This window comes from Cryptomeria japonica, chromosome 5 (assembly GCF_030272615.1).
Source record: "Cryptomeria japonica chromosome 5, Sugi_1.0, whole genome shotgun sequence".
Taxonomy (NCBI): Eukaryota; Viridiplantae; Streptophyta; class Pinopsida; order Cupressales; family Cupressaceae; genus Cryptomeria; species Cryptomeria japonica.
Window position 1 is genome coordinate 193,538,164 of NC_081409.1, and position 14,484 is coordinate 193,552,647.

The following is a 14,484-nucleotide window of genomic DNA, read 5'->3' on the forward strand; positions in this document are numbered from 1 at the left end:
TCCCTTTCTACCTCTATACCTCTCCATCCATGTCTCATTAGGAACTTCTCTCTATGCCCCTCTATCTATCTCTCCCATCTCTTTCCTATCTAGGTATTTAACCTCTCTCTTACCCTATAGATATCTTGACTCTCTATGTATCCCCACTCTAACTCTCTCCCTCCCTCTCCTCCTCTCTCTCTCCATCACCCCTTACCCATATCCCTTTAGTAATTCTCTCCTTCTCTTCTCTCTCCCCTCGCCTATTTATCTCCCATAAACTTTATACCTATTACTTTCCCTCTCGTCTCTCCATTTCTCCTCTCTCTCCCCTCTCTTGGTCTCTCCTATGTACTCTCTCTTTCTCTCTCTCACCTTCCCTCCTTATCTCCATATCTATCCTTCCCTCCTTCCATTTCTCTTCTCCTCCTATTATTTCTCTCCACTCTCTCTTTGTTCTCTTGATCACTACCTCTCCCTCCCAACCTCTCTCTCCATCCTTATTTTTCTCCTTCCCTCAATATTTACCTCTCTACCTCTCCCTCTTTGTCTCATTACTCACTTGTCTCTCCCCCTCTATATCTCTCACCTCTATCTTTCCAGCCTAGGTCTCTCACCTTTCTCTTCCCAGGCTTTAGATCTCTCACCTCTATATCTCTCTCCTCTATAATTCTTTCCTCTCTACCTCCTTACCCCTATTTCTCTCTTATTTTCTTTTCTCTCTCCCTCACCTATCTACCTCTTCCATATCAAGGTCTCTCAATCACTCCCTACCTACCTCTCCCTCTCCTCTTAGCTCTCTTTTTCTCTTTATTCTTCCATCTCTCCTCTTCTCTCTCCCTCCCTTGTATAGGATTTATATAATAGGTTGTAGGATATAAGGTTTAGGTTGTAGGGTACATGATTGATTGTACATAGTTTAGGATACATAGGGTTAAGGGTATTGGTTGTATTGATACTTTTTTCTATCTCTCCATCTTCCTCTCTCTCTCTCTCTCTCTCTCTCTCTCTCTCTCTCTCTCTCTCTCTCTCTCTCTCTCTCTCTCTCTCTCTCTCTCTCTCTCTTCTCTCTCACCTCTCTCTCTCCCCTCTCTAGGTATCTCCCTCCATTTCTTCCTCTCTTTATCTCCATCCCACCTCCCTCCTTACCCTCATATTTATCTCCCTACCCCACTCTCTCTTATTATCTATCCCTCTTATTCTCAATATCCATTCTCAATGTCATCTCTCTCTCTCTCTCTACTCTTTAGGTTTCTACCTTCCTTTCTCTCTACTTATATGATTATCCATCCTTGTATCATTACCCACCTCTTTATATCCCCCTCTATCTATGTCACTTCTCTCTCTTCCTATCTAGGTCTCTCACCTCTCTCTCCCCCTTTAGAAATCTAACTCATTCCCCCTTACCCCTCTCCCTTTATGAACTATCTCTCTCCCTTCAAATTTCTATCTCCTCCTTCCCAAGGTACCTCACTCCTTCCATGTATTCATCTCCCTTCATCCACTCTCTCTCTCTCTAATATATGGTTTAGGGTACATATATTCTTTAGGGTATAGGTTTTAGGGAATAGGGTGGAAGAAATGATAGACCTTATGGAAGGATATAGAGAGGTGAGGAATGGTAGAGAATTAGAGAATAAGATATTATATAAGGGAGAGTGGTAATGTGGGAGGGAGAGAACTAGAGAGGGTACATATAGAGAGATGATATACCTAAAGGGAAAGAGAGAGGTTAGAGAGCTAGATGGGAAGAGAGGGGTGAGATAGATAAAGGCGGATAGAAGAGGAGAGTTGATGACTTAGGAGGATGAGAGAGAAGAGGAGAGAGAACAAAGAGAAAGAGAGGGATAAGGAGGGGGAGAGGGAGAGGTAGATAGGTGATGGAGAATGAGAAGAAAATGATAGAGAAGTTCAAGAAGAGAGAGATGGGTACTAAGGTAGGGAGAGAAGTGGAAAGGGATGGAGTGAACTAGAGAAGGGTTAGATAGTGATATAAGATACCTAGAGGGGGAGAGAGACATGAGAGATCTAGATGGGGGGGAGACATAGAGGGTTGAGATAGATGGAGGAGAATAGAGAGAGGTTGGTAATAAGATATGGATGAAGATTTAGATAGGTGGAGAGGGAAAGAGGGAGAAACCTAGAGAGGGGTAGAGAGGGTGTGATAGAAATTTGATGATGTAGATAGTAAAGAGAGAATAAGAATTAGTAGGGAAGGGAGAGAGAGAGAGATAGGGATAAGGAAGGAGAGGGAGAGGGGGATAGAGAGGGAGAGGGGAAGAAAATAAGGTAGATACCTAGAAATGGGAGGGAGGGATAAGAGGAGAGATGAAAGAATAAAGAGAGATAGGAGTATGAGGGGATTGATGGAGAGGTAGACATGGTGGGACTGAAAGACCTAGGGAAGGAGACGATATAGAGGTGGTGTTCGTAAGAGACACTATAGGTATATTCAGATGTTGTCATCGATGGAAACTCATGTTAGTTTTGGTATCCATACTTCATTTTTTTATCATTCTAGTAGATTGTGTGAAGATTGATTGAGTTTGGTATGATCTGATAAGTAGAGTAGGTCATCCGATAGTGAGCAGTTTTGGTTGGTGAAGTATTTTGGTAGTATATTTTTCTATGAAGATTTCAGAGAAGGTTTGTGAATGTGTAATATACCTAATTCCTAGATTATGGCCTCCAGTAATATGTTTCATGTAAATTAGAAGATTTGGTTATCACATTTTTGTATGAACAATGCATATCAGCCATAGCATGTGGTGACTTACTTTATAGATCTCGTAGATTAATTTTGGTGGTTGATTACATGTTTGAAGCTGATGAGTTGTCTTGTCGAAAACATGTGGACATTTTGTTTTGGTCCACATATGTTTTGAAGGTGGATTTGAGCTGACTCATTTGCATGTTTCATTTCTTGTAGCTTGTTCTTGAAGCCGACATGAGGTGGTGACTTAATTTGTGATGCAAATATATAAGAAAGGTTTAGTGATCATTTTGGTGTAATGTTGATGCATGAAAGGTGGATATTCTTGATTGTGTGTAGTTTCACATGTGCAAGCATTAGATTGGTGCTCCGGATTGAAGAAGAGTATCAGAACATAGCAGTATTGTAGAGTTGAGTGAGATACAATATTTTGTACTTAACCAGAACTATATTCAAGCATTTTTAGATGTTATCTGATAGTTCAAACTTCAATGTAATCTCTTACAATAATTTGTAAGGTAGTGAACCTTCCAGGTTGTTTCCCTTATTTGTAATTGAGCAGTGTGCTCTAGGTAGTGTTCCTGAAAGCATGCACATTCCCCTCTTGTAATATTTCTATAATTTTAGCAGTATATTTATATTATGGGTTTGAATCCCACCGTGGCTTTTACCTTAACCAGGTTTCCATGTAAAAATATTGGTGTTGTTATTCTTTCCTTTGTGTTTCTTCTCCTTAATTTCTTTCAGTTGCTTTAAGTGAATTAAGAATCAGTTTGTGGAGGTTTAAATTACAGAACACAGATTCACCCCCCTCTCTATGTTCATTGATTCTAATAATTGGTATTAGAGCTAAGTTCCTCAAAATAAGTTTAACAACTTGACGTGGATCATGCAAGTGAATCAAAGGATTTTGGAAGTCTTAGAGAACAACTACTTGTTGCACTTGATGATCTAGATCAGTCCAAAGCTAAGGTCAAGTAATTGAAGGCAAATCTAAAAGGTGCTGAGAAATTTATTGAATCACTGAAAGATCACCTGAACAAGTCGAGAGACAAGCAAAAGGAACTTGTTGGCAAGTTAAAGGAGAAAGAGAGTCAAAGCATTGATGAAGATTCCCTGAAGGAAAAGAGTAAATAATGTGAGAGACTTGTCATGGACAATATAGTTCAAAAAAATGAGATGGAAGCTATAGTGATGAGATAGACCAAGGAGATTGAAGAAAGAAAGAAGAATGAAGAGAAGCTTTCACAATCCCTGAAAGATAAAACTGAAGAATGTTATGGAGTTGAAAATGAGAATGGTTAGTTGAAAGATGAACTTCAAGATGCTAGAGAACATGAGGAAGAAATTGGAAAGTAGGTTCATTTTCTCAAATATGATCTTGAGGTTGTAAATGAGTATACTTGGAGAAGTTTAGAATTAGTTCAACTAAATTGGATCAGATGCTTGTGAGCTAGAAGAATACTAATGACACAAAAGGTCTTGGATTTGAGAAAGGTGAAAACCCCAAATTAACACAGTAGACGGATAACAAAAGAAACCCTCCGGTAAGGCAACCTAATGCTAAAAAATTCAATGGTAAATTCTTTGTTTGCAACAATTTTGGTCATATGGCTAGTCAATGCTGACATATGGTGATTAATAATGGTCCATCATTTACCAAATAATGTTTCAAATGCAATAAGTATGGTCATAAGTCAAATGAGTGCAAAACCATGATGAATAACCTTCATAATAGAAGAAATGTAAGATGTTGTGAATGTGGTATGTTTGGACATATTTCTAACCAATGTAGGACAAGAAGAAATCAGCTGAATTTCAAACCTATGCAAGCAAATGTTGTTTTCTATGCTTGCAAAAAATCCGGTCACATTGCAAAGTATTGCAGAAACAAAAATGTGAATAGGAGAGATCTGAAAGACAAGAACAAAGATGTGAAGCTAAATGAGAAGGGTAAAGAAAAAGTTGAAGAAATCAGAGTTGAGATGAAAAAGACATGGGTCAAGAAGAGTAGTGATGATGCAGGAAGTGGGTCCACACCTGATTCTGGTGTTGGAACTACCTTTAGTAACTGAGCTAAGGCATTAGGCCTTAGGAGGAGATTTTCAAGAGAAAGATTTCAAACCCCTTGTTGGAGATCTATACCTAGTTCTAGTAGGTTGTAGATGCTTGCTTGGTGATTTTTCGAAAGAGTCTGATGATTTGCAAAAGATTTCCTAAAGATCTGTCAATATGCATAGTAACTGGGAGAGTGAGGGTTAAGTGCATTTATTATACCTAAAGGTTAGGTATGTGGTGGATAAAAGGTGAATAAACTTTTTATTTTTCACTTTTTATTCAAAGAGAAACAATAGTAGAGCGTAGAAAAGAAGAATTCCTAGAGATCTAGAGTCAATTAAGGATTCATTGTCTAATCTTGCATCTAGTTGAAAGGTATTTTATCAGCTAACACTTTTCCAAATTGAAGCTTAAAATTTCAATATGGAATCTATTGGGACTCATAAAAATTTGATTATTTTGAGAGGCCCATTTCAAAAAATTTCTCTACACTTTCAGAGTGGCACTTGACTCATCAACCGGAGTGGCCTAGTTTGAAGGGCATGTAAAATGGATCTAGTTGATTATCAAGAGGTAAAGCTTTGGAAACTTGTTGTACACCTTTCATTTAGCATATGAAGTGTTCTAAAACTTTCAAAATTTAGTTTAGATCAGTTTATCAAGCACCTATTTCAAGGGGTGGACTGAAAGTTGTTCTATGCATAAATTCAGATTTTATTAAGCAGCCTACTTTGAGTGCTTATAAATTTTTCCTAGTTGATCATCATATTGAAATTTGAAGTACATTAAATTGTATGCATATAGGTGAGTCTACATGCCAAGTTTCAAGCCCTTATCAATCCATTTTCTTAGTTTGGTAAGCTTAATCCATTTGAAGTTTGTATTGTTTGCATGTCCCTGTTTCAACAACTAGTCAGAGCCCTACTTTGCATGTGTAAAAGTTGCCCTAGCGAATGTCATGTCAAAATGTTTATTCTAGGCTACTGCTAGTATGAAAGAAAAGCTATGTTTCCAATTTGAAGCTCCTGCTAATTCGTTTGATTAGTTTTCCAAGATGGTTTCTTGAGCCATTTTGTTCAGTTTTCTGCACTTTCATTGTTGCATCTGTTAAAGTAGCTATTTTCATGAGCTCACCATTTTCACCCTATCAGCTTCCCAGTTAAACTAAGAATTCCATGGTATTCCTTGTACTTCAAGGTATCTATGCCTTAGATTTTGGGGATCTACAGTGACCATTTGATATTTTAAATGTGTGCACTTTCAGGTCCTTGCACATTGATTTTATCAGGTTCATAGTGTTGACAAAGCCATTTGGTCATCTTTAACCATTAATATCACATTGACCGGGATGTGTCTTGAGAAATGGTTTGATAGAGTGAATGCCCATATATCAAATAGTATGCCTATCAGTTTGTGTAGTCTAGGGAGGTGTTCTGACCAGTTTTAAAATTGCATCTTTGGGTTTAAATACGAAAAATATGGCACAGTTGCCAGTGAGTTGCAAAACTCAGTTCAGTGATTAGAAAATTATGTCGATCAACTCCAGAGGTATGTTCAAGATTCCTGAAGGCTTTTCAAGGGTCAATGACATGAAAGCAAATTTTTTTTTTAGTCGGACCCACTTTGGGGCCCAACCTGACTTGTAACTTTATGTGCCTTTTTTATCAAGGTTCAAATTGTTATTTTAAATAATATGTTATATGACTTAAGCATAAAGGAAAAGCATGGAGATGAGATATTTCATAGGAAAGCAACATAATGAACATAGGGTAAGACCACAATCAAAGGATCAAAATCATGATAGTGGCAATCCTCTTGCATGTTCCAATCGAAAGATAATGATGACTGTCATGAAAGCAAAGTCAACAATTGTTAATGGATTCATTGAGAAAGAAAATGGAGTCTGTTGAAAATTTTCAAAAGCTTTCAAGCAAGTGAATGGCAGGCATAATACCAAAATCCAAATTTTCTAGCATCCTCCCTGCCATGAGGTGCGTGGTATGGTGTGTGTAGTGCCCCCTGCTGGCGATGGCTCTGGAGAAGGAATTTTAAACATTCATCCAAATGCACTGGTAGGTGGAAGTGTGGAGGGCAATGACATTATAAACTTTCAGCAAGTTCCATTGGTAGGTGTAAAGAAAATCATGCCCGTTGCCAATGTCCTTCTTGCGTGAAGTATGGTGTGGCTGCTAGAAAGGCATTTTAGACCTCAAGCAGAATGCATTTACCAGGTGTAGTTCCTAGCCCTCCACGTGTGGTGTAAATCAACCAATGCCATTGGTAGGTGTAAGCCTGAAACCCCCTCCCACGTGTGTATAGCAGCCATTAAAAGCTTCAAGCAAATGTGATGGGCAGGTGAAACCAAAATCTATGGGTGTTTGGCCTGCATGGTTTTAGAGGGCACATGAAAGTTTCAAACAAATGCAAACTAGGAAAAGCACCCAGCTTCTCCCTACATGTATAACTTTAGACAGATGCAATTAGCAGGTTTGAAACCATTTTCCCCCTACGTGGTGTGAGGCAAATGCCATTAAATAGTTTTTAGCAATATGCAATGCCAATTCTCTCCCCTATGTAGCATGGTCTTCAAACCCTCAAGCAAATGCAATTGTTAGGCATTAAAGCCATAATCCTGTGTGAGGTAATGATATGAAAAAGATAGTTGAAACCTTCAACCAAATGCAATCTGTGGGTGTGGAACTTAATTCCTCCCTCACGTGGGTAAAAGGCCAACGAAATTTTCAGGCAAATGAACAGACCAGGGGAATGTGCATAAACATTTATCCCACATCGGTGGTGAGCAGGAAAGTTTATATATTTAAAAGAAATGTTACACACTATCATAATGTCAAAGGTTAAGGGCTTTTGACAGGAGGCTTCTTGGTGATCCGATGGACCCCACGCATGCGCACACATCCTGAGGTGCCCAAATTTTGTAGCAGGTAGATCTGAGGATGATCCAACAGTGGTTGCTAGGTCGCGATGAGAAACCGCTAGTTGGCATATCCCTCATGACCCATGACAAAGAAGAGGTGGCACCCAGTTGGATACAAAGGAAAATCAAAGGCTGACACATCGTAGGCCCGAAAGAAGGGTTGAACGGCAAAGAACAATTTGAGACCTCATGACTTAAACCCAATCTCCAGCTTGCTAGTATAAAATGCTAACACTCAAAAGACTAGAGACCTCGTGAGCAAGCAGATCTACAAAAAATCAACGGTGGTCGCTAGGTCGTGATGAGAAACTACTAGATGGCATATCCCTTGCAACCCCACAACAAAGAAGAGCTCCATTCTGACAGTGAGTCCAGGTTGTGCTAAGGTGGCAAGACAGGGAACCCGAAGCCAATGAGGGGGTGCCACATGGCAGAGCGCAGATGGAAAATGGAGTAAAAATCAAACTTAATCATATAGTCCCAGCTATAGTGGAAAATTCAAAAATTTAAATGACTATTGTGCATCTGAGAGATTAATGCCCCATCTCTATAGTCAAGTACAACCCACGGAAAATATCTTTGGGGAAGTTACCCCAGGATCTCAGAATTTAATGAGAGGGTGGTTGCCTTTGTCAGAGAATGAAATCTGATTTTTTCATCGCTTCCTTCTTATTCAAGAGTCTTCTCTTTTTGTAAGGGTTCCATATTTTTGTGAGCAAGGCTCCATAATCTTAGTTTCCATTTTCTAAGTTTTTTCCCAAATTTGTATAGTGAATGTTCCTTTTCAAGCACTAGAGTATCTTGTTGTTGTAGATGTTTTCTGTTGCAGGTCACATATATGTAAGGCATATATACAGTTTATTGGATTTTCTCTAGGCCTTTTGTTATTTTCAATAAATCTAGTCTTCAAGGGAGTTTGGGTTTGTCCTCTCACAGTGGGAGTGTAATGGGTGTTCTTAGGTACTCTTCAAGGAAGAGTTTAAATTCTATGAATAATCATTTTGGATTCAGGATAATGTTTGGATATGTATGATCCTCCATTTGAGTTTAGAATGTATTAATCTCAAGCAATGATACAGGGATATCTTTCTTAATAAATTAGATTTGAAATAGATGTTTTCATTTTTAGTTTGATGTATGACTCCATGCCCTTGGATAAGGCACTAGTCTTGCAGATTCTGGGGATTTTCAGAGATTTTAAAATATCAAATATCATTTTAGTTTTATGTCTATAGTTTTAGTTTGTTCCATCTATCTCATGCTCCAATCTTGTTGAGATGTCAATGTAGATATAGCCCATCTTTAGTAACTTCCTTGTTGTTGAGCATAGTGAGATTTATTTGCTTTATTTGATGCCATATGTTTGTAACTAGTTGTATTTTATGCATCAAAGGGTGTCCCCCCCTAGGTCTTGCAAAACCTAAAGTGTAGGAGGATCATTAGGATCCTATGTTATGTTGTCCAAGCCCTAAAGCATTTCATTGATTGAGATTGGCTATTTCATAGATAGTTTGTAGGTGAACTTGGGTGTCTCTTTGAGACTAACAATGTCCTCTAGTATTGTGACCCCATTGGTAGTTGATGTCACTAAAGGGTTAGGCCAATTTTTAAGAAGCATCCTTATAAGTCTATGGAAGATGATCCAAATGGTTCATTTTTATTTGTCCCATATAGAGTACTGCATGTAGAAGATATTAGGTTTTACATCCATCTTAATATTGAAGAGCTCTAAATTGCCCAAATGCTAAATTTGTACACAATTGATGAAATGGGTAGCTTAAAACATGAATTTAAATCAATTAAGGAAAAGGGTTTTGGGAATTTTGTTCATTTTTCAGTGTTCGATGAGCCAGAGTGGGTTTGATATATCTTGAGAAGAATACATGATGAATTCATGTGGTTGGAAAAACCTTATAAGATTACCCATGAAGCAATTAAGGCAATAATTTGCTTAATCCTAGATGGTGTCGTGCATGTTTTAAGGAATGTGATGAATGAAATGGTAACTGATGCAACTGGTTCACAATTTAACAATATATCAATGACAATTCATGATATTATTGACTATGACGTTTGATTCACATAAATTGTGATAGGTTACAAGGTATATCAGTCTAGCAGAGACAACTCAATATCCAGTACAACCATGTATGCAACTTATTAGATATTGAAGGAGGATAAACAATATGATTTGTGTGAAGCACTCTAGAGAAAGATATTGAACAATCTAAAGAAGATCAAGAAAGACAAAAAGCATGTATTCAAGTATGGAACCTTGATTATATGTTTATACGTCTACTTCATAAATAATATTCTTGGTGTTGGTAAGGTTCAGTGGGTGAATGATGAACCGGTAGAAATACAGATAAGAGAAACACTTTATGGTCTTGGAGATGCTACAATCTGAAATGGAATTCTTCGAGGATACTTTAAAATATTCTAGAACATGATGCAGAGTAGAGAGAGAATCCCAAAGGAAATAGTGGAAAAATATGAAGACACTATATGCTTTATGGTTGATACAAATCAATGTCTTATGGAAGCGGTTGATCCTAGAACTTCATGGATCCTACCTATGGGATATGAAGTTGAAGGTCACATTCTTGATGCATATGCCCAACATTTGTTAAACAAATCGGTGGATACTTTAGAAGAAAGATTTGGAACTTACAAGGTGAAGAGCTTGGACTTACATATTAAGTTCAAGAAGCTTGAGTCGCAGAGAAAAATCAGGAAGGAGGTTGAGAAGTTGGCCTAAAGCATGGGAGTCACAAAGGAAGTAGTCTGGAGAGAAAGAGAAAAGGAAATTCTAAAGGAATAGTATATGGTCAAGCCAAAGAAGGCTAAGATAGAAGCCCCTATTTCAAAGCCTAAGGATTCAAAGGGTTTAGTACCCTCACTTGATGGTTTGAAACCTGTTAGTTCACTGAAGTCTCAAGAAAAATCATCCGGTGAAGGAAAGAGGAAATGAGGACAAGCTAGAGTACCTATTCCTGATAATGAAGAAACTAAGTCAGATGATGTGGTGAAAGAAATTAAGAAGACTGGAAAAGAAGCTAAAGTTGTCAAAAGCAATTCATTTGGTGTGGAGTAGTCCATAAAGAAGACCCAGTCAGATGACACTATAATGACTATGAGAAAGGTCAACGAAACCATCGTCAAGGAAGGTAACCTAAAACCTATTTCCAAATATTATGAGTTATTGGATGATTCTGGAAAAAGAACTATAGAAGAGGCAAGTATTAAATATATAGAAGTATAATAGAGCCCTTATTGAGATAATGTCAGAGATTCCTAAGAGTTTATATGACAATATAGATATGAGGAAAGAAATAGCTAGATTAGAGGAAGAAAGAATAAGAGAATATATGTTGGTTCAACTCTGTCATGTGATAGTCAAAGCAGAAATTGATAAGATTCTTGATGAAAATAAAGAAAGTTCAGAAGCAAAAAGAGAGAATAAGATCATGATTGGAAAAAGTGAAGAGGTTCCAAAAGATATTGAACAAATTTTGAGAGAAATTTAATTAGAAAATTAGTATGAGGTGGTTCCAGAGGAATCACAAGAAGATGTTGAGGAATATATTCCAAAAGTCCTAGGTATGCCATCCCTAGAAGATGAGACTAAAACTAATGAACCTTCTATTCCAGAAGGTCTAGATAAATTAGTTCTAGAAGAAGCTAAAGATGTAGGAGATAAGGTTAATTTTGATACTGGCAATGTAGATAAGATTGATCCTAAAAAGAAGTCAGAAGTTAAGGTTGCTACTGAGGCAAGAGACACTAAGGATCTCGTAAAGGGGAAACAGATCTATGTGGAGGATCCAAAATTTTCTCAAGTCCTCATCTACCTAACTTCTTTGTCCCCTATTTAGGTGCTCAAATTAGTTGTGTTTTCTCAAGCCAAAGCCAGTGAAGAGTTGGAGAAATCTTGCATAGAAAACAGTGAATTGGTCACTTTGGCATCTAGTGTATTAGAGAAAATCATGCCCTCATTTCAAAAGAACATATCAGACACTCCATCTGGTAACTTAAAAAGATTAATCAATTTAGTAGATAATTACTTTCAATCATTTGAGAAATCTACTGAGGAGAAGCTTCAAAATGAATTCTATGCCAAAAGGTTGAAGACTCTGAGGAATATGGTAGGAAATGATAGAATATCTTTGAATGATGGTATGAAAGATGTATAGTTAGCATTGTCTAAGGGAGGTTATATCTATAAATCATGTTTAAAGCTATCTAAGTTTACCCAGGAAAGAGCATGATGATCATCTTAATCAACTATCTCATTCATTTGATCCATTGTTAGTCTCCTTGGGCAGTCATGAAGCACAAGTAGTATCCTTGAATGAGATAATTAGGATTCTAAATTGAGAAAAGGTGAAAATAGTTGATAAAGTTTGCAAACTTAGGAGCCTTATTACTCCCAAGATGGACATTATGCTGAGTGGATTGGAAGATGCCCAAGTTTCCATAAACTCCTCTGAGCCATCTGATCTCAGATCAGTTGAAGCACTTGCATACTTACTCAGTGGGCTCATAACTATTATGGAGAGTCTCAAAAAGAGTTGGGATAGCTACCTAAATTCCTTTAAAAATTCTTATGCAGACATCTTTCAATTTTTGTGAGCATGACTGTGCATATGTGTAAATAGAATTTTTGGTTTTGAATTTTAGTTTTTGGCACTCTACCTTTGCCATTGATGTCAAAGAGGGAGAGTAGATGAGTGAAAAAATTAAATCTTAGGGGGATTTTTTTCTTTCTAAAATCTGGTGATCAAATTTTGGTGACAGTGTACATATTTTGGTTTTGGTCCGACACTTAGTCATTTTTCACTTAAAGTTTCTGTTAATGTCAAAGGGGGAGATTGTTGGAAAGAGACACTGTAGGTATGTTTAGATGTTGTCATTTATGGCAACTCATATCATTTTTGTTATCCTCACTTAATGTTTTCATCATTCTGGTAGATTGTGTGAAGATTGATTGAGTCTGGTATGATCCAGTAAGTAGAGTAGGTCACCTGGTAGTGAACAGTTTTGGCTGGAAAAGTATTTTGATAGTATATTTTTCTATGTGGATTTTAGAGAAGGTTTGTGGACATGAAATATGCCTAATTCCTAGATTATGGCCTCTATTAATATGTTTCATGTAAATTAAAAGATCTGGTAGTCATGATTAGTATGAACAATGAATATCAGTCGTAGTGTGTGGTGATTTGCTTTGTGGATCTTGCGGATTAATTTTGGTGGTTGATTACATGTTCGAGGTTGATGAGATGTCTTGTGGAAATCATGAGGACATTTTTTTTTGGTTTGCATATGTTTTGAAGGTGGATTTGAGCCCAGTCATTTGCATGTTTTATTTCTTGTATCTTTTTCTTGAAGCCGACATGAGGTGGTGACTTGATTTTTGATTGGGATATATAAGAAAGGTTTAATTAATCATTTTGGTGTCATGTGGATGCATGAAAGGTGGATATGTTTGATTGTGTGTATTTTCATGTACGCAAGCATTAGATTGGTGCTCTGAATTGAAGCAGAGTATCCAAATAGAGTAGTATTGCAAAGTTGAGTAAGCTACAATATTTTGTACTTAATATGAACTATACTCAAGCATTTGTAGATGCTACCTAATAGTTCAAACTTCATTTTAATCTCTTACAAGAATTTGTAAGGCAGTGAGCCTTATGGGTTGTTGCCCTTATTTGTAATTGAGCAATGTGCATTCCCCTCTTGTAATATTTTTATGCTTTTAACAGAGTATTAATATTGTTGTTTTGAATCCCACCATGGTTTTTCCCTTAACTAGGTTTCCATCTAAAAATCTTGGTGTTATGGTGTTTTTTTTCTTTTCTTTGTGTTTTTGCTCCTTAATTTCTTTCGGTTGCTTTAAGTGAATTAAGAATAAATTTATGGAGGTTTAAATTATAGAACACTGATTCACCCCCCCTCTTAGTGTTCATTGATTCCAATAGGTGGGGGGAGAGAGAGAAGAGAGGGACAAAGTTAAAAAATAAATAGGGGTAAAGGGGGAGGGAGATAGAGGGGAAGAGAGAGGGAGAAAACTAGAGAGGGTACAAATAGATAGGTGAGATAAATATATGGGGAAAGAGAGATGAGAGACCTAGATGACAAGAGATAGGATTGAGATAGATAGAGGGGGTAGAGAGAGGTAAGTAATGAGATATGATGCAAAGGTAGATAGGTGGAGAGGAAGTGAGAATCTTAGAGAGGGGAGATGAGAATAAAATGAGGGATATACCTAGAGAGAGGAGGGAGATAGAAGAGAAGAGACAAAAGAAAAAAGAGAGGAGTAAGAGGGGATGGATGAAGAGGTAGACATGGAAGGAGTAAGAGACCTATGGAAGGAGGAGATAAATAGGTTAGGGGAGGAAGAGAAGAGGAGGGAGTTCATAAAGGGATAGCGTTAAGGGGGAGGGAGAGAACTATAGAGGGGACATATAGATAGGTGAGAGACCTAGATGACTAGAGAGGAGTAAGATAGGTAGAGCATGATAAAGAGAGGTGGGTAACGAGACCTATATGTAGAGGTAGATAGGTGGAGAGGAAGGGAGGGATAAATATAGAGAGGGGAGAGCAGGTGGGATGGAGAGGTGATGACCTAGACAATGAAGATAGAGAATAAGAGAGTAATAGAGAAGGCAATAGAGTGTGGGAGGGAGATAGAGAGGGAGATGGGAAGAAAGGAAGGGAGAAACCTAGAGAGGGGAGGGAGGGAGGGAGGGAGAAGAGATAGAAGAACAAAGAGATGAGTAAGAGGGGATTGATGGAGAGG